The sequence below is a fragment of the Cervus elaphus genome, chromosome 28 (genome assembly GCF_910594005.1).
Source record: "Cervus elaphus chromosome 28, mCerEla1.1, whole genome shotgun sequence".
Taxonomy (NCBI): Eukaryota; Metazoa; Chordata; class Mammalia; order Artiodactyla; family Cervidae; genus Cervus; species Cervus elaphus.
In genome coordinates, this window is record NC_057842.1 from 55,273,381 (window position 1) to 55,298,045 (window position 24,665).

Sequence of the window (24,665 nt, forward strand, 5' to 3'; positions counted from 1 at the left end):
TCACAGCTTCCTACATTTTCGGGAATGCAAGTTTAGAGAATACACCACCATATATTTTGTGACAGATGAAAACTGCTGAGATGTGATTATGTTTTTGCTTAAAAATGATTATCTGTTATCACCTACTCATAAACTGTAGTCCAAATTTAATCTGAAGAAAGTTTATTTTCTTACATACTCAGTACTCACTGTGTGACTGACAGCAACAGCTCTGGTAATGTTTTATGCATAGAAAAACGCATAAAACTGCAAATCCGCAAGATTCCCTACACAACACTATTTTTTCAAGGTTTACATACAGTTCAATATGAATGGAGTAACATACTGTCATGAAAATGATGTGCAATCGTGTGACTTAATATTACCAATACCTAGATTTTATTTTGTATTTTTCTTTCAACTATTGTCTAAATTTGGTGGTTGTTATTTAGTTGCTGAACACATCCGAGTCTTCGCGACTCCATGAACTGTATGTAGCCCGCTCCTCTGTCCATGGGATTTCCCAGGCAAGAATCCTGGAGTGAGCTGCCATTTCCTTCTCCACGGGATCTTCCCAACCCAGGGATCAAACCAGGATCTCTTGCACTGCAGGTGGATTCTTTACCACTGAGACACCCAGGAAGCTCCCGTCTTAATACTTTAACATAACCAACTCATTCCAGTCTTACTTGCCTTTTTCTGAATTCATATAATTAACATTATCTTCCCTTGTTTTATTTTTTTTTTTTTCCTTGTTTTATTTTTTTAACGTACTTCCACACTTTTCCTTAACTCATATCTGCAGGGTCTCTAGCTGCTGAAACAGAAACCAACAGTCCTAACTGCCTAAGTTTTCACTGGTTCCTCTGGAAAATAGGAAAAGATACTATTCCAGCAGAGTTGCATCCTTCGATTCAGCAAACGCTAACAGTCTAAAATGATAGTGTCAAACGTGGAACAGGTGAATGAAAACGCCTCTCTGCGTCGGCCTCCCCACCCTCGCCCTCCTCTCCCCACGGCTCGGAGTCCGGAGACCGGAGCCTGCCACCTTCCTGCTGCAGCCCAAGCCAGGTAGGCCTCACCTTCCCACTGGCCCCCGAGGCACAAGGCCGAGTTTGGGGACAAAAGGATAAGGCGCTGAAAGGCTTTTCCATCACTCCTAAAATTCCCAACTTCCTGGGGAGGGAAAAATACCGAGGCGACAAGAGGTTCCGCTGCAAAAAAGTGACGGAGACAAGGCCGACAGGCTCGGGATAAAGTAGGATAGAAGACAACAAAACTAACTCTAGCAAAATTAGGTATAATAGCGACGGAGTGGGGTTCCCGAGACTCGCAGCGATACGCAGCCCGCCGCGGCCGCCGCAGGGCGTTGGGGCGCAGGGTCAAAGGCCATCTGCAGGCGAGCAGATTGGCTGGCGGGTAAGAGCGCAGGCGCTGAGGGCCCCAGTGCTGGCCACAACTGAGCCAGCTGGGCCCGGAAATCTCCAGCTACTCACCAGGGCCCGGGAATCCAGACACCAGGAGAGGACCAGCCGGCGCAGACCTAGAAGCGGAGAGCGCATGCAGCCGCCGAGGCCCGGCAGTGAGCCTGAGCAGCCCCGCCTCCCGAAGGGCGCGCGCACCGGGTGCTGGGAGCGCCTGGGGGCGGGGCCAGCGCGGGGTGGGGCTCGCTGAGTGGGCGGGGCTCTGGTTTCCCGGCACAGGTCCCTGGGGTCTGTGAGGGGCGGAAAGGGGTGTAGATGCACGCCGGGAGAGATTTTTCTGGGCGTCTCCTACGAAAGGAGCAGAGGGGCAGAGTTGAGTTAAGCTGGACTCCACCCCCCGCCCCCTTTCCCCAACTAGAGAAAACCCGTTCCTCTCTTAGAAACTGGTGTTCTAAGGTTCTGCTGGAAAGCTTTGAAAGTGTAAAGTGAAAGTGAAAGTCGCTCAGTGGTGTCCGTCTCTTTGTGAATTCTCCAGGCCAGAATACTGGAGTGGGTAGCTTTCCCCTTAACCAGGGGATCTTCCCAACCCAGGGCTTGAACCCAGGGCTCCCACATTGCAGGCGGATTCTTTACCAGCTGAGCCACAAGGGAAGCAGAGGTATCCAAGAGTTCCTTTTAACTGGCTGGCAGTTTTCAAACATTGTAAATTAGAGAACATGTTGCCCTCCAAAAAAAAAAAAAAAAAATATATATATATATATATATATATATATATATATATATATATATGAAACTTTACTTGGAAGCTAAAAGGCAGAAATGACACTTTTTATTTGCAAACATTATGCAAAATCACGTGTTGAAATACTTTTAGAAATAATTGAGAACAATGAGGCAGCTGTGGAGAAAAAGAACTTTTGAAATAGGGGTTACAGCTGAAAGTTTTCACCTTACATCAGCCTCAGAAGCCAAGAGAATTCTCTCTTTTGTTTGGTTACCTAGTAGCAAGGAAATCCTCACTGACAGTCTAGAAGTTGCTGATACAAACAATTTTGTAAGAGCTCTTCCTTAAATCTCACTGGATTTTCTAAACAAATGTTAATTGTGAAATATATATATATATATGTATATATATATATATATATATGTGAATGTATCCCATATGTGCACATTTTAAAGGGTAATAATAAAAAAGAATACCCAGGTACTCACTACAGACCTGAAGATCCAGACAAGTGCCAGCATTTTTGAAGCCTTCTAAGAGGCCTCTTTAAAACTTTTTCCATTCCAGCCAAAAATAATTATTACTCTAAATTTTATATTATTCATTTGCTTGCTCTTTTTGAAAATATTTATGTGTGTAATTCCCTAAAAATATAGCTATCCTGGTATTGTATCTTGATCTAATAAATTTACACTACATTTTTTTCCTTTTTTTCACTGCACATTCAGTTTTTGAGGTTCATCTACACATAAATCCATTTCACATGAATTGGACTATCACATCATTATTTGTAACACCCACACTATTGTTGATTACTATTGTAATCAACCCACACTGATTGTTATAATCAGATGGTGGTAGCATCTGATTGATCTTTTAATTTGTATTTTCTGTCTTGCTAATGTGGTTGTGCATCTTTATATGTTTAGTGACTATTTGGGTTTCTGTGAAATGCCTGTTCTGATTTTGGTTCATTTTTTGGTTGACTTGTTTTTTAAAATTAATTTGCAGATAATCTTTATATATTTTTAAAGTGTAAATACACCTCTTTTTTCAGATAATTGTGTTACAAATAGTGTCTCTTAGTTTGCAGAGACTCTCTTGTTGTCTTTTAATTTTTTTTTTGTCTTTTAATTTTTTATGGTGTCTTTTGATGACTAAATGCTATATATTTTAAGGTACTGCTAGCTGAATTCAACAACTTTTTAGGTTATATTTTGTGCTCTCTACTTTCTTGTTTACAAGAGCCTTAACAATCAGAGACTATAGCTACACTCTTTTATTTTCTTCTAAATTTAAGTTAATTGTGAAATATTTTAGACAGATGCAGAAAAATACAGATAATATAATGAATTCCCATGCACCTTTATCCAAACATTTTGCAAGTCCTGCTTCCATATGATTCTTCTCTAAAATTGCCTTGGCTATTCTTGGCTCTTTGCTTTTTCATGTAAAGATTAAGATGAATCAGCCAAGACCCAAAAATTCTGCTTGAATTTAATTGGAATGGAATTGGCAGAGGCCTACTGAGGTCTATGTAGATAATGACTGGATTTTGCCACCAGACTCCCAGAGTTCCTAGAGAGACTAGTGAGTATTGGTTCTGCCTGGTGTTTCCCATCCTTCTTCACATTTTGCCAAACAGATAAAAAGAATATTTTCATAAAACTTTGAGGCAAACGGCCTGCTTGCAGTGAACATGTTGGATCTGTGGCTCTGAATATCCCAGACTCAGGGTAAATCCTAGAGTTGAGGAGACTGATATTTTGGCATACACATTGATGGCACCCTAGACGAGAAGCTCTTCCATAACTAATTAATTTCACTTCACCAAAAGACACCACTAGATAAAGAGTCTCAGGAAACTGGGACTCCAGTGGTTATGCTGGCAGAAGAACACGGTGTATGCCCCTGTGGCTTGTGGATGGACTGGGAAACCACCCATCAGTAACACCCATCTATGAGGGAGGACTAGGTCTGCACAGTCTCCTTATCAGTTGCTATGTAAGCAAACCCCTGTGAGTCTTCCATGCACTAGTGTTATTCCCCAGCTCTGCATCATGTAATTTTGTTTTATAATTTAGTGCAGGCCTTTATTTTCTCCTGAAGTAATGGGGCACTTGGAAAGTGGTGAGACATCAGTATCATTTTGGTCATGAGAGATACATTTTGTCTTCTTCCTTTTCTGATTGGCTAGTGAGTTTATACCATTTCATGCTTTAAACTCCCTATTCTGTTCAATTACAGTTTCAAGAGGACTATTTGAATTGTAGCAATTGAATTTTAATCCAAGCCTGGGTATCTCAGGAAGAAGGACTTTCTGAGAGGCCAAGTTGATACATGCCTCGGGGCAGCTGGGTCAAGTGGTAACTAGCTGGGCAGAGTTGATGGCACCAGCCTTTCTACTGTCATATGTGGAATCTCACTTCCTTATTTTCTGTACTGTATTATTTTACATAAACTTTTAAATTTATGATTAACCATAACTAGCAAATAGGTATGTATTCATAAAAGAGAGAATGTAGTCCCTTAGGATAGTTTTTTTTCTTTTTTTTTTTTTACTTTCATTCTTCTAGTATTATTTGATACAGGAAATATTACTTAATTTCTATTTCTGTCAATTTCTAAAAGTAATAAATGGATGACAATAATTTGCCTGAGAGAGAGAGAGAGAGTTATCTAAATGGTCAAATTAAAAACTGAAAGGAAGACGTCCCTGGTGGTTCAGTAGTTAATGTAGAGGATGCAGGTTCAATCCCTGGTCTGGGAAGATCCCACATGCCACAACGACTGAAGCCCGTGTGCCCTACACTCTTGTAGCCCATGCTCTGCAAGAGGAGCCGCCGCAGTGAGAAGCCTGCGCACTGCACCTAGAGACTAGTCCCCACTTGCCGCAACCAGAGGAAGACTGCACACAGCAATGAAGGCCTAGCACAGCCAAACACAAAAATAAATAAAACTTTTTTTAAATGAAAGAAATTTGTGCCTTGAAATTCACTACTGCACTAGAAAAAGACTAGTGTCTCCTTGACTACATAGATTTTGCCATTTTATCTTTAAGTGTCCAGAGCCAACAAAATTGTTGCCATATAACAAGAATTCAAGAAACAACTTTTGGGAATGATGAAAGAGTGAACAATTAGGAGGTCACTTAGTCATTATTGGGCTCCCCAGGTGGTGCTAGTTGTAAATAATCCACCTACCAAGCAGGAGACATGGGTTCAAGACATGGGATTGGGAAGATCCCCTGGAGTAGGAAATGGCAACCCACTCCAGTATTCTTGCCTGGGAAATCCCATGGACAGAGGAGCCTGGTGGGCTACAGTCCATAGCCAACAAAGGGTCAGACAAGATGAAGTGCGTGTGCATGTGTGTGCACATGCGCACACACCTACACACACACACACACACACACACACACACACACACACGTCATTATTATTTAACCCTACTTCCTGATATGTACTATTTGTTCTAGTCCCCACACTGTCCTTATTACCTGTCTCCTGAATACAGTTGTTGTTCTTCAGTATCTGCACGGGATTGATTAGTTCCAGAACCACCCGTATGCTCAAGAACTTCATATAAAATGGTGTAGTATTTGCATATAACCCAGGAACATCCTCCCTATTCTTTAAATCACACCTAGTTTGTTTATAATACCTAATTCAATGTAAATGCTATGTAAATAGTTGTAAATGCAATTTAAGTGCTCTGTAAATAGTTGCCAGAGTGTGGCATATTCAAGTTTTGTTTTTTGGAACTGTCAGTAATTTTAATTTTTTTTAAATGTGGAACCTGTGGGTAGAGAAGACCAGCTATACTTCAAGTCTGTTTTCCCCCTCCAGTCTTGGAAGTTTTATTAGAATCTCCTAGATTAAATCATGCCATTTTATTGCCGTTCACCTGAGATGTCTTTTTGGTTCCTTTTCACATCCTCTCCATTCCCACTGGACTTTCCTGTTGGATCAGTGTTAAAGAATCCTCCAGTCAATGCAGGAGATACAAGAGACCCACGTTCAACCCCTGGGACAGGAAGATCCTCTGCAGTAGGAAATGGCAACCCATTCCAGTATTATTACCTGGGAAATTCCATGGACAGAGGGGCCTGGTGGTCTATAGTCCATGGGGTTACAAAGAGTCACATACAACTGAGCATGCATGCATGCCACTCCCATTAGGCATAGTTACTTTTTGCAGAGAAGAGAAACTGAATCTGTCAGCTAAAACACAAATAGACTTTATATGAAAAGCTCTATAGTACTGCATGAAGGTAAAGGCTAGTATCAGTACTTAGGCAATGGCAATAGACAGGAACCCGGAGGGGCTGGGCGTTGGGAGCACAGCCTCATACCACAGTACAGATGAAGGCACTGATAATTTCAGCATGTACTGAACCCTCAAAGTCGTTGATACTGCTGTGAATAATTTCTTAATTCTGCCTGTATTATTTCTCTCATTTCTTCAAGATTTAAATTTGGGACTGGAATAATCTGCTTAGCTAAGCCTAGGTTATATATGTGTATCTCCTTAGCTTCCCTATGTGATGGTATTAGAAGGTGGGGCCTTTGGGAAGTTATGAGGTCAGGAGAGCAGTGCCCTCATGAATGGGATTAGTGCCCTTATAAAAGAGGCTTCAGAGAGATCCCTTGCCCCTTTCTGCCGTAGGAGGATAAAATGAGAATTTTACAACCCAGAAGAGAATCACCACCTGACCACACTGGCACCCTAATCTTGGATTTCCAGCTGCCTCCAGAACTATGAGAAATAAATGATATTTATATGCCATCTTGTCTACAGTATTTGGTTATAGCATCCCTGAGCAAATTAAGACACTAACTAAACAGGTTAAATCCCGTGACAAAAGCATTTTTCATTCTCTGATTCAAGCACTCTCCTGGGTCTTGGTAGTCCTGACTGATAGAGATGGGAGAGAGTTCCAGTGTCGTAACTTCCCACATAGAGGTGGCAGACTGCTCACCTCTGGTTACCTGGTGATGCTAGATGTGAATGCACCAATGCCTGGGTATGGACCAGCGCTCCTGAGGGAGACCCTGTTCCTTACACAGAAATGGTGGCAGCTGAGACAGATACATGCCTTTAGTTGAAAGTTGGGCCAGCCTGGAGATACAGCACTTCCTGAATGAAAATGCTCTATAGGTTGATCCAGAACCTTTTGGTGTTTTGAGGGGAGGAAGTTTCACGTATTGTGATAGTATATTAGCTTCATATCCTAATCAGCCAAACTCCCAATGTTACACCACTGAAATCTAGATTTTACAGAGTCATTTCCTAAGGCATCAGTGTTTGGGTTTCTTCCTTTTTAGGATGCCTTAGGTTCCTTAACCAAATTGACCCAACTTGTCTTCTTCCATAACACTACCCTCTCCTGACATAAAGCAGGAGCGGTTTATAAAGTCACTGAAAGGGGCAGGGTGGAGGGGGGAAGGCTTGCCATTTCCTAAGACAGATGAGCCCACTCATTCTCTATTTATAGATGAGAGTCTGCAAGTAATTCTTCTCAATAGTATCTGCTGCAAGGTGATTTTTCTGTGCCTGCTTATTCTAAGAAGTACCTGGCAATTTCTCTTGTTAAAAGAGAAAAAGAAACAACTTGCATTTACTCTCTGATAAAACATTTTTCTGTTAGAGAGCTCAATTAAAAAGAAGGTCTGTGCCTTGTATAATACATCTTGTCCACCTCCCACTGTATCAAGCTCCATCTCTGCAGGTGCAGAGATGTCTGACTCACAGCAGAGACTCCTACATCCAACATATAGTAAGCGCTTTTTGGAAGATGAATTGATGGTTGGTTGGTTGGTTAGTCGCTCAGTTGTCTCCAGCTCTTTGCAACCCATGGACTATAGCCTGCCAGGTTCCTCTGTCCATGTGATTATCCCAACAGGAATACTGGAATGGGTTACCATTTCCTTCTCCAGCAGGGATCTTCCCAACCCAGGAATCCAATCCACATTTCCTGCAAGTCTCTTGCATTGTAGGCAGATTCTTTACTATTGAGCCACCAGGGTAGCTCAAGAAAATCTACTACATCAAGTGTGGCCCTCTAATGTATCACATTAGAATACATAGGAGAATCAAGGAATGCATCAGTTCAGTTAAGTTCAATCACTCAGTTGTGTCTGACTCTTTGCGACCCCATGAACCACAGCACGCCAGGCCTCCCTGTCTATCACCAACTCCAGGAGTCCACCCAAACCCATGTCCATTGAGTCAGTGATGCCATCCAACCATCTCATCCTCTGTCATCCCCTTCTCCTCCTGCCCTCAATCTTTCCCAGCATCAGGGTCTTTTCAAATGAGTCAGCTCTCCACATCAGGTGGCCAAAGTATTGAAACTTCAGCTAGAACATCAGTCCTTCCAATGAACACCCAGGACTGATCTCCTTTAGGATAGACTGATTGGATCCCCTTGCAGTTCATGGGACTCTCAAGAGTCTTTTCCAACACCACGGTTCAAAAGCATCAATTCTTTAGCACTCAGCTTTCTTTATACTCCAACTCACATCCATACATGACTACTGGAAAAACCATAGCCTTGACTAGACAGACCTTTGTTGGCAAAGTAATGCCTCTGCTTTTTAATATGCTATCTAGGTTGGTCATAACTTTCCTTCCAAGGAGTAAGCATCTTTTAATTTCATGGCTGCAATCACCATCTGCAGTGATTTTGGAGCCCAGAAAAATAAAGTCTGCCACTGTTTCCACTGTTTCCCCATCTATTTGCCATGAAGTGATGGGAGCGGATGCCATGATCTTAGTTTTCTGAATGTTGAGCTTTAAGCCAACTTTTTCACTCTCCTCTTTCACTTTCATCAAGAGGCTCTTTAGTTCTTCTTCACTTTCTGCCATAAGGGTGGTGCCATCTGCATATCTGAGGTTATTGATATTTCTCCCAGCAATCTTGATTCCAGCTTGTGCTTCCTCCAGCCCACTCAATTGTCATAAAATCAACTTTGATTCCGGGAAAAAGTTAAAAGTCATGGCATTAAAAGAACTAATAATGTCCCTTTGGGCTGAGATGTGGAATATAGACATTCTATCATCGGTGGAAATATTAGTTAAAAGACTCTTTTTGAAGGGCAGATTGGCTGCCTCTGATATAGTGTTATATCTATTCTTTGTATGAGCTATTCTATTGTTAGCAATTTCTTCTCCACAGTTACACCCATAATGTGCAAAACTGTGCGCATAGGCCCACTGCTGACCAGGACCTCCACAGGAGATGCTCACACACAGCTCTGTCTTAGTCTCTGTGGGGTCTCTGGGTCCTGATGCACACAAGGTTTGATTGAGCCCTCTGAGCATTTCTGGCAGGTATGGGGTATGATTCTAAACACGATTACGCCCATCCTACCACCTTGCTGGGGCTTCTTATTTGTTCTTTGACGTGGGGTCAGCAGTGGATTGTGACAGGGGCAGGGGCTCTGGGTGCAGCAGACCTGGGTATGGCATAAGCCCTCTTGGACGAGGTCGCGACTAACCTCACTATAGAGCCACCAAAACTTACACAGGACTGGGAAACAAACTCTTGGCGGGCACACCAGGACCCAGATGAAAGGAGCAGTGATCCCCACAAGAGACTGACCCAGACTTGCCCGTGCGTGTCCAGGAGTCTCCGGTGGAGGTGTAGGTAGGCAGTGGCCTGCTGCAGGGCTGGGGGCACTGAGTGTAGCATTGATGCATGGGACCTTTGAAGGAGGTCTCCATTGTCTTCATCACCTCCACCATAGTTTAACCCCAGGTTAAAAACAGGGATGGAACACAGCCCCTCCCATCAACAGAAAATTGGATTAAAGATTTACTGAACATGGCCCCACCCATTAGAACAAGAACAATTAGAACAATTTCCCCTCAGCCTCTCCCATCAGGAAGCTTCCATAAGCCTCTTATCTTTCTCCATCAGAGGGCAGACAGACTGAAAACCACAGTTACAGGAAACTAACCTGTCTGATCCTATGGACCACAGCCTTGTCTAACTCAATGAAACTATGAGCCATGCCGTGTAGGGCCACTCAAGAAGGACATGTCATGGTGGAGAGTTCTGACAAAACATGGTCCACTGGAGAACAGAATGGCAAACCACTTCAGTATTCTTGCCGTGAGAACCCCATGAACAGTATGAAAAGGCAAAAACATAAGACATTTAAAGATGAACTCCCCAGGCTGGTACGTGCCCAATATGCGACTGGAGATCAGTGGAGAAATAACTCCAGAAAGAATGAAGAGATGGAGCCAAAGCAAAAACAACACCAGTTGTGAATGTTACTGGTGATGGAATCAAGGTCCCATGCTGTACAGAGCAATTATGCATAGGAACCTGGAATGTTAGGTCCATGAATCAAGTCAAATTGGAAGTGGTCAAACAGAAAATGGCAAGAGTGAAGGTCAACATTTTAGGAATCAGCGAACTGAAACGGACTGGAATGGGTGAATTTAACTCAGATGACCATTATACCTACTACTGTGGGCAGGAATCCCTTAGAAGAAATGGAGTAGCCAACATAATCAACAAAACAGTCCAAAATGCAGTACTTGGATGCAATCTCAAAAGCTACAGAATGATCTCTGTTCGTTTCCAAGGCAAACCATTCAACATCACAGTAATCCAAGTCTATGCCCCAACCAGTAATGCTGAAGAAGCTGAAATTGAATGGTTTCATGAAGATCTAAAAGACCTTCTAGAACTAACACCCAAAAGAGATGTCCTTTTCATTATAGGGGACTGGAATGCAAAAGTATGGAGTTAAGAAATACCTGGAGTAACAGGCAAATTTCACCTTGGAGTACAGAATGAAGCAGGACAAAGGTTAACAGAATTTTGCCAAGAGTACACACTGGTCATATCAAACACACAATTTCAACAACACCAGGGAAGACTTTACACATGGACATCACCAAATGGTCAATAAAAAAAATCAGATTGATTATATTCTTTGCAGCCAATGATGGAGAAGCTCTGTACAATCAGCAGAAAGAAGACCGGGAGCTGACTGTGGCTCGGATCATGAACTCCTTATTGCCAAATTCAGACTTATATTGAATAAAGTAGGGAAAACCACTAGACCTTTCAGATATGACCTAAATCAAATCCCTTAGTGGAAGTGACAAATATTTTCAAGGGATTAGATCTGATAGACAGAGTGCCTGATGAACTATGGATGGAGGTTCGTGACATTGTACAGGAGGCAGTGATCAAGACCATCCCCAAGAAAAAGAAATACAAAAAGGCAAAATGGTTGTCTGAGGAGGCCTTACAAATAGCTGAGAAAAAAACGGAAGCAAAAGGCAAAGAAGAAAATGAAAGATGTGAATGCCCAAGTGAATGCAGAGTTTCAAAGAAAATCAAGGAGAGAGAAGAAAGCCTTCCTCAGTGATCAATGCAGAGAAATATAGGAAAACAATAGAATGGGGAAGTATATAGATCTACTTTAGCAAATTAGAGATAGCAAGGGAACATTTCATGCAAATATGGGCAAAATAAAGGACAGAAAGGGTAGGGACCTAACAGAAGCAGAAGATATTAAGAAGAGGTGGCAAGAATACACAGAAGAACTATACAAAAAAGATTTTCATGACCCAGATAATCACGATGGTGTGATCACCAACCTAGAGCCAGACATCCTGGAATGCGAAGTCAAGTGGGCCTTAGGAAGCATCACTACAAACAAAGCTAGTGGAGATGATGGAATTCGAGTTGAGTTATTTCAAATCCTAAAAGATGATGCTGTGAAAGTGCTGCACTCAATATGCCAGCAAATGTGGAAAACTCAGCAGTGGCCACAGGACTGGAAAATGTCAGTTTTCATTCCAATCCCTAAGAAAGGCAATGCCAAAGAATGCTCAAACTATAGAACAATTCCGCTCATCTACATACTTGCAAAGTAATACTCAAAATTCTCCAAGCCAGGCTTCAATAGTATGTGAACTGTGAGCTCCCAGATGTTCAAGCTGGATTTAGAAAGGCAGAGACACCAGAGATCAAATTGCCAACATCTGCTGTATCATTGATAAAGTGATAGAGTTCCAGAAAAACATCTACTTCTGTTTTATTGACTATGCCAAACCCTTTGACTGTGTAGACCACAACAAACTCTGGAAAATCCTGAAAGAGATGGCAATATCAGACCACCTGACCTGCCTCTTGAGAATTCTGTATGCAGGTCAGGAAGCAACAGTTAGAACTGGACATGGAGCAACAGACTGGTTCTAAATAGGAAAAGGAGTACGTCAAGTTTGTATATTGTCACCCTGCTTATTGACCTTATATGCAGATTATATCATGAAAAATGCTGGGCTGGATGAAGCACAAGCTGGAATTAATATTGCTGAGAGAAATATCAATAACCTCAGATATGGAGATTACACCACCCTTATGGCAGAAAGTGAAGAAGAACTAAAGAGCCTCGTGATGAAAGTGAAAGAGGAGAGTGAAAAAGTTGTCTAAATCTCAACATTCAGTAAACAAAGATCATGGCATCTGGTCCCATCACTTAATTGCAAATAGATGGGCGGAAAATAGAAAAAGTGAGAGACTTTATTTTTCTGGGCTCCAAAATGACTGCAGATGGTGACTGCAGCCATGAAATTAAAAGACTCTTGCTCCTTGGAAGAAAAGTTATGACCAACCTAGGAAGCATATTAAAAAGCAGAGACATTACTTTGCCAACAATTGTCCATCTAGTCAAGGATATGGTTTTTCCAGTGCTCATGTATGGATGTGAGTGTTGGACCACAAAGAAAGCTTAGCGTTGAAAATTTGATGCTTTTGAGCTGTGGTGTTGGAGAAGCCTCTTGAGAATCCTTTGGACTGTAAGGAGATCCAACCAGTCAATCCTAAAGGAAATCAGTCCTGAATATTCATTGGAAGGACTGATGTTGAAGCTGAAACTCCAATACATTGGCCTCCTGATTCGAAGAACCAACTCATCTGAAGAGACCCTGATGCTGGGAAAGAGTGAAGGCGGACGGAGAAGGGGATGACAGAGGATGAGATGGCTGGATGGCATCACCAACTCAATGGACATGAGTTTGAGTAAACTCGGGAGTTGGCAATGGACAGGGAGGCCTGACGTGCTGCAATCCATGGGGTCAAAAAGAGTCGGACACCTTTGAGCAACTGAACTGAAGTGTGCACATAAGTGTGTCCTCTTTGTAAATGACATGAAAAGGTATCCATGTATATTTTCTTAGGAAAAATTAAGTGGCCAAAGTATGTAGATGGTTATAGAGATACATTTATATCTATGTCTTCTCTCACTTTCCTATCAAATTATCATGAATTTAGAGCAACACAAATCTATTATCTGACAGATCAATAGAGGTCATACTTAAGTCTTCTTAGTCTAGCATCAGAGTATCAGTATGGTTGCCTTTCTCACTGGAGGCTAACTAGTCCATCCTAAAGGTAATCAACCCTGAATAGTCATGGGAAGGACTGATGCAGAAGCTGAAACTCCAATACTTTGGCTATCTAATGAGAAGAGCCAATTCACTGGAAAAGACCTTGATGCTGAGTAAGATTGAAGACAAAAGGAGCAGGGGGCAGCAGAGGCTGAGATTGTTAGAGAGCATTACCAACTCAGTGGACGTGACTTTGAGCAAACTCTGGGAATTGGTCAACAGCAGCCTGGCAGGCTACAGTCCCTGGGGTCACAAAAAGTTGGACATGACTTAGTGACAGTACAACAAAAACTAGGGAAGATTTCCTTTTTTGATTCTTCAACTTGTTGGCAGAATTCAGTGCCTCACAGTTGCATGACCGAGATCTGTATTCTCCTGATGGTTATAAACTGAGGGCAGTTTCCAATTTCCAGAAGTCAAGGAATTATTTGGTTTGTGACCCATTCCTCTATTGTTGAAACCAACAATGGCAGGTCAAGTCCCTCTCATGTCACATTCATTTAACTCACTTAAAAAAAAAATTAAGTATAGTTATAATACTGTGTTAATTTCAGATACTGTGTTAATTTCAGATGTACAGCAAAATGACTCAGTTTTATATAATATATACATATATATATATTCCATATTCTCTTCCATTATAGGTTATTACAACATATCAAATATAGTTCCGTCAATATACACTTATAATTTATCCCTCCTTCCTTTCTCCTTTGATAACCGTAAGTTTGTTTTCTATAAGTCTTTTTCTTTTCTGTATATAAAATAATTTGCGTTATTTTTTAGATTCCACATAACCCACTCTTCTGCTTTCCTCTTTGACTTTTAAAGACTCATGAGATTGCATTGGGCTCAATAAATAGTTCAGGATAATCTCTACATCTCAGGATCTTTAAACTTAATTGCATGTGCAAAGTCCCTTTTGTCATATAAGGTAACATAGTCACAGGTTCTGATAAATAGAGTGTGGACATCATTGGGGGCCCTTTACTAGTTCAGTTCAGTTCAGTTGCTCAGTCGTGTCTGACTCTTTGTGACCCCAGGGACTGCAGCACGCCCGGCCTCCCTGTCCAACACCAACTCCCAGAGTCCACCCAAACCCATGTCCATTGAGTCGGTGATGCCATCCAGCCATCTCATCCTCTTTAATCCCCTTCTCCTCCCACCTTCACTCTTTCCCAGCATCAGGGTCTTTTGCAATAAGTCAGTTCTTCGCATGAGGTGGCCAAAGTATTGGAGTTTCACTTTCAACATCAGTCCTTCCAATGAACACTCAGGACTGCTCTCCTTTAGGATGGACTGGTTGGATCTCCTTGCAGTCCTAGGGACTCTAAAGAGTCTTCTCCAACCACAATATCTATATTACACTTAATATACATGTGTGTGTGTGTGTGTGTGTGTGTAGCTCAGTTGGTAAAGAATCTGCCTGCAGTGCAGGAGACCTGGGTTCAATCCCTGGGTCAGGAAGATCCCCTGGAGAAGGAAATTGCAAACTCCAGTATCCTTGCCTGGAAAATCCCACAGACAGAGGAACCTAGCAGGCTGTAGTCCATGAGGTGGCAAAGAATTGGGCATGACTGAATGACTAACACATACATATATATATGTATACATATAAATACCTTTCTGCGTATGTACATTTTTGTTATTTAGTCACTAAGTCATGTCACACATATATATATACACACAACCACAGGGGTGAGGAAAGAGAAAAATAGAGAACAATATTGATAATAATAAAAAATAAATATGTGTGCATATAGAACAATTTTCTGGAAATACACATACCAAGCACTTTTTAACAGTAATCATTTCTGGGAATTGGAGTTTTAGTTTTTATGTCTACTCTTAAGAATGGTTTGCATTTTTGCAATAAGCACACATTAATTTTGCACTTAAAAAGTAAAAGAATAGCAAAGTGATGAATGAGGCTCAAGACACTTAATCAAAATCACCGGAGTTATCTCCTAATGTAAACATCCAGGGAAAGAAATGGTCTCTGAATAAAATGTATGTTTCTTGAATTATTCATGAAAATCAATTGGCAGATACTTTACCACAGGTATTATATGCTATGAATTGAAGAAATTAACCTTTAAACTACTAATTGGCTGGATTGCTGCATAACTAAATAGCCATTTTTAGCATAGAACAATCATATTAGTATCACTATAATAATAATTCTAATAACACTATTACACCACAGTGATAGTAACAGGATAAATAATAAACTGTTTATACCTTAATGGTTATATGCTACCATTTTTAAAGCATTTTATAAAATGTTCATTTTTTAAAATTCTCACGACCATTCTAAAATATTAATAGGCAGAGCAGATAGTATTATCTCCCTTTTTGGAAGAAATAATATTCAGAAGACTTAGGAGTTGCCCAAGGTCCAAAAGCCCAAAATTATACAGAAACAAAATAAGTACTTAAATGTTCTGTTTAAGGAACTATGTATAAAAATAAGTATGACTTCTGCTCTAATGAAAGTTAGTTAACACATAGAAACGGAGAGAAGACATGTATGTGGGTGGTCATACTCAAGGTGAAAGCTGTGAAAATCACAAAGAGGGTACCTATGAAGACTTATAAGAGTTTAGAGAAAAATAGATTGCTTGAGTATGAAATTATTGGTCAGATAAGCAGCATTTGAACTAGGCTTTCAATAATAACTATGGCATGATTTTACCTAAACAGGAGCTGAATTTGAGGTGCGGGAGTATGAGACCAGGATTGAACAACAGTGGCCCTCTTAGCGTCAACGGCAAGGAGAAGCCTGAGGGAAGCAACAGTCATGTGCAATTAGAATTAACAGCAGAAAACAAATGAAAGAAATAGATAAAAATGAAGACAAGTTTTCAATTCTGGATACGTAGAATAGTGGGCTTCCCTGGTGGCTCAGAGGGTAAAGTGTCTGCCTGCAATGTGGGACATCTGGATTTGATCCCTGAGTTGGGAAGATCCCCTGGAGAAGGAAAAAGCAACCCACTCTAGTACTGTTGCCTGGAAAATCCCATGGATGGAGAAGTCTGATAGGCTACAGTCCATGGGGTCACAAAGAGTCAGACACGACTAAGTGACTTCACTTTCACTTTCCACTTTTAGCAGTAGTCATTAGAAAAGACCTTGATGCTGGGAAAGATTGAAGGCAGGAGGAGAAGGGGACAACAGAGGATGAGATGGTCAGATGGCATCACCGACTAGATGGACATGAGTTTGAGCAAGCTCCGGGAGTTGGTTACGGACAGGGAAGCCTGGCGTGCTGCAGTTCATGGGGTCGCAAAGAGTTGGACAAAACTGAGCGACTGAACTGAACTGAACTAGCAGTAGTCATAAGAAACATTTCCTTGCCCTTCATTACTTCCTTAGACCTAACGTCGGATGGTTATGGCTTCTAATACGTTTCAGAAATTGCTTTTCTCAGGTTTTCCAGAGGCTTCCTTGCACTAAATACAATAAACACACATCAGTCTCTACCATAATTAATGTCTTGGTTGTATTCAGCTCTATAGCTGGTTTCATCTATATTGAACAATTTCTTCCTTTGACTTCCTTGACTCTAACTCTGTGGTTTTACATAAACCAATCCATGCAAAGTGCTTATTTTGCACTCTATGCTCAGTGAACATACACAATCAAAATATATTAGCTTAGTCCTGATTCTTCCTGTTATTTTTTGATGACTCACCTTCCCCATCTTCTTTGCAGGCTTCCGTTTCTTGGTTGAGCCCTTGAAGAATCTGGAGCCTCTCTCTTTTCGTGTGGTGTAGTCACTGTTGGAAATCTTCATTAAGTTTCACGCTTTTAATAACCATTCATGCCCTAAGGCTCACTAAGGCAAAGTTTCCAGTTTAAATTTTTCTCTTAAGCTCCAGAACCATTCACTTTCTACTGATTATTTTTGCTTATACTTAAGGAAACTCAAGTGCAACATGCTTAAAATTGAACTCAAATTTTCCCTTTCTAAACCTGCTGCTCTTCGGTTCCACTTCTCAGTAGAAGGCTGTAGTATAACAAAAATAAGTATTTGGTCTTTGTTCCCCATTCCTGATACCCAGCTCCTAAAATCCTTGAAATTTCCTGACTGATAAGGGTTATGGAAGCATCTTTTATTCTAATGAGGTAACTCTGATGAAACCTCCATATAACCCCCTCAACAGCAGAGCTCAGAGAGTTACTGGGCTGGTGAACATGCCAAGGTGTTAAGAGGCTGGTGCGCCTGGAGGGGGCACAGAAGCTATGTGTCCCTTCCCATACACCTTGCCTTATGCATTTCTTTCATTGGCTAATCCTGAGTTTTATCCTTTGTGATAAAGCAGTAGTAGTGAGTACAGTGTGTTCCTGATCCTCATGAGTTATTCTAGGAAATTATTGAGACTAGAAAATGGCAGATATGCATACTGTGGAAACCCTGACTCTCTAGCTTAGTGAGACAGAGGGCAGATAACATGGTAACTCAACACTTGCAACTGGCATCTGCAGTGAGGGCAAACCTGAGGGCTGAGCCTTTAGGTCTGTGGAGTCTGCTGCTACCTCCAGGGTAGTTAGTATCAGAATTTAATTGAATTGTAGGACACCCAGTTGGTCAGAAGAAAACACACACACAGATATCCTTATACATCCCATTACTCAAGATAGAAATCATTGTTTTCTCGCTCTAAAGCCCCAATTAATGAAATCACCATGACCTTCAAAATATATTTTAATGCCCTTAGTTTTTCTCCATTGCTAATGTCACTGCTTCAATCAAAGATTTCATCATCTCTCATTTCATTCTAATTGTTCTTTCCTCTGTCTTTGGCCTTTCACTGTGAATGTAACCTTCACAGTGCAGTCAAAATGATATTTGTAACTTCAAATTTGATCAAATTATCCTTCCTTTTAATCCTCCAATGTTTTCTCTGTCCTTTTAAATAAAGTACAAATTCTTTAACATGAATTAAAGAGCCCTTATGGATTTGGCTCCTGATTCCTTTTCTGGTGTGAAAACTCACTATTTCTACCCCGTAAGAAGCATCCAGATATAATGAAGATCCCCTGGAGAAGGAAATGGCAATCCACTCCAGTACTCTTGCCTGGAAAATTCCATGGACGGAGGAGCCTGGTAGGCTACAGTCCGTGGGGTCGCAAAGAGTCAGACATGACCCAGTGAGTTCACTTTCTTTCTATTTCTAGGCTTGCTTGTGTGCCATGATCTTTTTCTTTTTCTTTTTTTTAACTTTTATACTCACTGTCTTCCTTACCTTTTCTCTCTTTTACATGGATAAAATATTACTCGAGCTTTAGCACTTAACTTAGATGTTACTTCCTTTAAGAAGCTTTTCCTGACACCCAAGTCAGAATTAGGTGCTCCCTTTGTTCTTTAATTCTATCCCAATATCATCATGACTTGGCACTTCTCATGCCATCCCATACTGCTGACTTGTATGCTGCATGCATGTCTCTTGTTCTCTGAAAATCTCCTCCGAGGACTGAACTTGCCAGCTTTTTTCACTAATATACATGCAGCAACAAGACTTGATATAAAGGAAGTATTCAATAAATAGAACAATGAATAAAGGTATAAATGAACAGATGAGTGAGCATACAGGGAGACAGACATGGAAAGGCAATGGATATGGAAAGATATGGAAAGAGTTTTGAACACGTTGCTTTGACTTAAAAGCATCATAATATCCAAAGCAGGAGTCGACACTTGTCTGAATGGTGGAACCAGAGTCTACGGGAAAAGCAAAAGTAGGTAGTGAGAACTGGATGTATGTGGGTGGAGGGGTGGGCGCATGTGTTCACACATGTGTGCACGTGTGTTCAGTCATGTTGGGTTCTTTGTGACCCCATGGACTGTAGCTCACCAGGCTCCTCTGTCCATGTGATTTCCCAAGCAAGAATGCTGGAATGGGTTGCCATTTCCTACTCCAGGGGATCTTCCCAACACAGGGATTGAACTAGAGTCTCTTGAATCTCCTTCATTGACAGGCAGAGTCTTTACCACTGAGCTACCTGGGAAGCCAAGATCTGGGATTTATCCATAAGGTAGAGATGGGAAACTGGGTGAAATTATATACAGGAAATATAGAAAAAAAGATGAGAGCTAAAAATAAAACAGAACCCACTAGTACATTAAAAAAATAACACACCACAACACATTTAGATTCATCTTCACAGTGGAATAATAGTTTGACATTAGGGAATTAATTAAAATAGTATGCCCTATTAATTAGTCAAATGAGATAAATATAAAAGTGTCTGTCTTACACTGTCAAAAATTTAGATGTCAAAAAAAAAAGTAAGACAAGATGATAATCAAAATACTAATTTCAAATCCTATAAAAGTCTCTGTACTCTAGGTTTCAAGGATTTTGGCTGAAGATGTGTGCTATAATTGATGCCTTACTCCTACCACAGGTCAATAACCAGAGACTACTGACTCAACACAGTTAAGAGGAGACAGGAAAGTACCCTAAGGGACACTCTCTGTCATACGCCTCTAATCTGGCGGTTGACTGATAGCAAGGCTATCAAGTTTCAATAGAAAAGGGATGTGTAAAGTCCGAATACAAAGGTACATCCAAATTGCTTAGACCAGAGTCCATAAATGAAGGCCTACAGATAAAAAGCTTCAAGTGCAGGTAAAATATACATGCATGCAGCAAAGAGAAAGCCGGTAAGGAGGTTTTTGTTTGTTTCTTTCTTTTCAATCTCTTTAAAATTTTAACCAATGTGGCAAGTTCACGACAAAATGAAAGAGTAATCTATATTAAACCCTTTTGTAATAGGTAGTTGATACTGTACTGGATGAAGTAATTTAAAAAATAAAATTCCCTAGACTTTGGTGGTCTGAGAGTATAGTTCTCGATTCTCTCTCTTTAGGCAGCTAAACAAATGAGTAGGTGAATAGGTAATAAGATCTTACACCCTGCCAATTTGTTAAACTGAAGTTCTAAGTGAATGATCAAATGGGGCCCACTGAATAGAAAACTTGAGAATTCAACCAAATTGTTCTAGCAGAAAAGTCACTCATCTTCAAATTGTAAATGACATTCTGACAAAGTACTTGAAGCTATCCTTTTCTTATTAATACAACTGGCAGCCAGAATACAAGAACCTGATACAGTCCATGGTGGACTTTCCTTTTGGAACAGCATGCAAAAAGGTGAAAAACAGACCTCTAGAAGAAAGGACATGATGACCACTAACATGATTAACATGCAAAACAGCCTGCATGGGGTTTTTTTTTTCCTTCAAAAAGATCAAATCTAAAAGAATAGACTTAAAAATATGTGGGGCCCATAATAAAAAATATATGTTAATGAAATACACATATACACATGTGTTCATGAATAAACACTAATATGGAGGTTTACATCTTGTTTTCATATGTGCAACGTTACTGTTTGAAGACACTGATGTGTAAAGAAGACAGCTAGTGGAAGCCCAGGGAGATCAGCATCAGCCCAACCTGATGACCTAAGGTTGGGATGCGGGGTGGGAGGGAGGTTCATGAGGCTGGGAATATATGTACACATATAGCTGATTCACAATGCTGTACAGAAGAAAGTAACACAACATTGTAAAGTAATTATACTCCAATTAAAAATAAACAATAAAAAAGCATGGATTTATGCAATTGGATCAACATATTCACTGCTTTTGCAATCAAAATCTGAAGGGTTCCATTACCAACTTGATGAAACAAAAAATACAGGTTGGAAAATTAATGAGAAAATAAACAAAAATTATTGAAAGTAGATTAATAAAAGGAATCATAGAGCTACAGTAATTAAAATAGCATGGCTTAGGGGTAAAGCAAGTTAGATCAATGGAACTGAATAGAAAATCTAGAAATATGTTCTTATATTTTTATTGGCATGTGAAAAAAATGTAGCATGTCTAATCATTGGGGAAATATAGATTACAAGATAAATGATATCAGGTCTACTGAATAACTAGTTTGGTGAAAAGAAAATACAGCTAAAATCTGACCTGAAGTTAAAAAAAAAAAACATATAACGAGATTAAATATTTACATGCAATTTAAGTATAAAGAAAGAATCATATACATATAAGAAAAATTAGATAATGTTTCCATAATTTAGGCATGACTCTAAATTTTTTACAAATCACTGAAAAGATACACTGGTCATAGAAAACACCCTCTTCCAACAACACAAGAGAAGACTCTACACATGGATATGACCAGATGGTCAACACCAAAATTAGGTTGAATATATTCTTTGCAGCCAACTATGGAGAAGCTCTATAAAGTCAGCAAAAACATACCAGGAGCTGACTGTGGCTCAGATAATGAACTTCTTACTGCCAAATTCAAACTTAAATTGAAGAAAGAAGGGAAAACCACTAGACCATTCAGGTATGACCTAAATCAAATCCCTTAGGATTATACAGTGGAAGTGACAAATAGATTCAGGGGATTAGATCTGATACACAGAGTGCCTGAAGAACTATGGGCAGAGGGTCGTGACATTGTCCAGGAGGCAGTGATCAAGACCATCCCCAAGGAAAAAAAAATACAAAAGGCAAAATGGTTGTCTGATGAGGCCTTGCAAACAGTTGAGAAAAGAAGAGAAGCAAAAGGCAAAGGAGAAAAGGAAAGATATACCCAAGTGAATGCAGAGTTCCAAAGAATAGCAAGGAGAAATAAGAAAGCCTTCCTCAGTGATCAATACAAAGAAATAGAGGAAAACAATAGAATGGGAAAGATTACAGACCTCTTAAGAAAATTTGAGATACCCAGGGGACATTTCATGCAAAGATGGGCACAATAAATGACAGAAATGGTAGGGACCTAACAGAAGCAGAAGATATTAAAAAGAGGTGGCAAGAATACACAGAAGAACTATACAAAAAAGATCTTCATGACCCAGATAACCACAATGGTGTGATCACTCACCTAGAGCCAGACAGCCTGGAATGTGAAGTCAAGTGGGCCTTAGAAAGCATCCCTACGAACAAAGCTAGAGGAGGTGATGGAATTCCAGTTGAGCTATTTCAAATCCTGAAAGATGATGCTGTGAAAGTGCTGCACTCCATATGCCAGCAAATTTGGAAAACTCAGCAGTGGCCACAGGACTGGAAAAGGTCAGTTTTCATTCCAATCCCAAAGAAAGGCAATACCAAGCAATGTTCAAACTACTGCACAATTGCACTCATCTCACATGCTAGTAAAGTAATGCTCAAAATTCTCCAAGCCAGGCTTAAACAGTACCTGAACCATGAACTTCCAGATGTTCAAGCTGGATTTAGAAAAGGTAGAGGAACCAGAGATCAAATTGCTAACATCCTTTGGATCATTGAAAAAGCAAGAGAGTTCCAGAAAAACATCTACTTCTGCTTTATTGACTACGTCAAAGCCTTCAACTGTGTGGATCACAACAAACTGTGGAAAATTGTTCAAGACATGGAAATACAAGACCACCTTATCTGCCTCCTGAGAAATCTCTATGCAGGTCAAGAAACAACAGTTAAAAGCAGACATGGAATAACAGCCTGGTTCCAAATTGGTAATAGAGTTCGACAAGGCTGTATATTGTCACCCTGCTTATTTAACATATGCAGAGTACATCATGAGAAATGACAGGCTTATGAAGCACAAGCTGGAATCGAGATTGCTGGGAGAAATATCAATAACCTCAGATATGCAGATGACACCACCCTTATGGCAGAAAGTGAAGAACTGAAGAGCCTCTTGAAGAAAGTGAAATAGGAGAGTGAAAAAGTTGGCTTAAAACTGAACATTCAAAAAAACTAAGATCATAGCATCCGGTCCCATCACTGCATAGCAAATAGGTGGGGGAAAAATGGAAACAGTGACAGACTTTATCTTTTTGGGCTCCAAAATCACTGCAGATAGTGACTGCAGCCATGAAATTAAAAGACCCTTGCTCCTCAAAGAAAATCTATGACCAACATAGGCAGCATATTAAAAAGCAGAGACATTACTTTGCCAACAAAGGCCCGTCTAGTCAAACTATGGTTTTTCCAGTAGTCATGTATAGATGTGAGAGTTGGACCATAAAGAAAGCTAAGCACTAAAGAACTGATGCTTTTGAACTATGGTGTTGGAGAAGACTCTTGAGAGTCCCTTGGACTGCAAGGAGATCAAACTAGTCATTCCTAAAGGAAATATGTCCTGAATATTCATTGGAAGGACTGATGCTGAAACTCTTAACACTTTTGCCACCTGATATGAAGAACTGACTCGTTAGAAAATACCCTGATTTGGGCAACAATTGAAAGCATGAGGAGAAGGTGACAACAGAGGATGAAGTGGTTGGATGGCATCACCGACTCTATGGACATGAGTCTCAGCCAGTTGGTGAGGGACAGGGAGGCCTGGCGTGCTGCAGTCCATGGGGTTGCAAAGAGTTGGACACCACTGAGTGGCTGAACTGAACTGAAAAAGATACACTAGAATTTTAAAAACTTGGAAAAACCATTGTCAAATAGCAGTCAGAAACAGAAATCTAATTAAAAGGGCTAACATGCATTAAAAAGCCCAGGCTAGAACCAGATTCCTGAGTCTGAAACTTTCAGAGTCTCAGTGAGTCCAAGCTTATAAAGGCCTCATGCTTGGTATAATATTTTTCTGTCACGGGCTTGAAATTCTTAACATTTTTTTCAACAAAGTCCTTGCACTTTCATTTTGCATCAGGTTCTGCACATTATGTACCGTTTCAATTAATCTTCACATATAGTCAACAAAATACAATTCAAATGCCCGAGTTCAAAAATTGTTTTCAGATTGAAAAAGATAAAATAACTTTATAGACAACAATATCCATAGTATAGATAAAGCAGCACTCTCCTACATTTTTTTCATACATTTGTGAACATTCTAAAGTATATGCCACAATTTAAAATACTACCTTGGTCCAATTTTTCCTCCAGAATTAAATCTATAGAAGTTAACTGGACCAATATGTAAAAATAAGGATAATTATCATAGTACTCTTTATAATAGCAAAAACCATCAGTAAATCTTTATGTCCATAAAACTATTGTTTATATATAGAAAGATATATTTACATAATTGCATGTTATATTTTAATTGAAATATTAGATATATTGTGTATACATATAAACATATCCAT

The 24,665-nt window shown here is 40.2% G+C and overlaps 1 protein-coding gene across 1 annotated transcript in view; it reads right to left on the reverse strand.

Moving 5' to 3' along the window:
• Positions 1–1,645, reverse strand: part of MANEA (mannosidase endo-alpha) — a 64,861-nt gene extending 63,216 nt beyond the window's left edge. The window contains exon 1 of the mRNA XM_043890178.1: positions 1,476–1,645. The gene's annotated coding sequence lies outside the window, so the exon portion shown is untranslated. The remainder of the gene's footprint in view (positions 1–1,475) is intronic.
• Between the last annotated feature and the right edge of the window lie 23,020 nt (positions 1,646–24,665).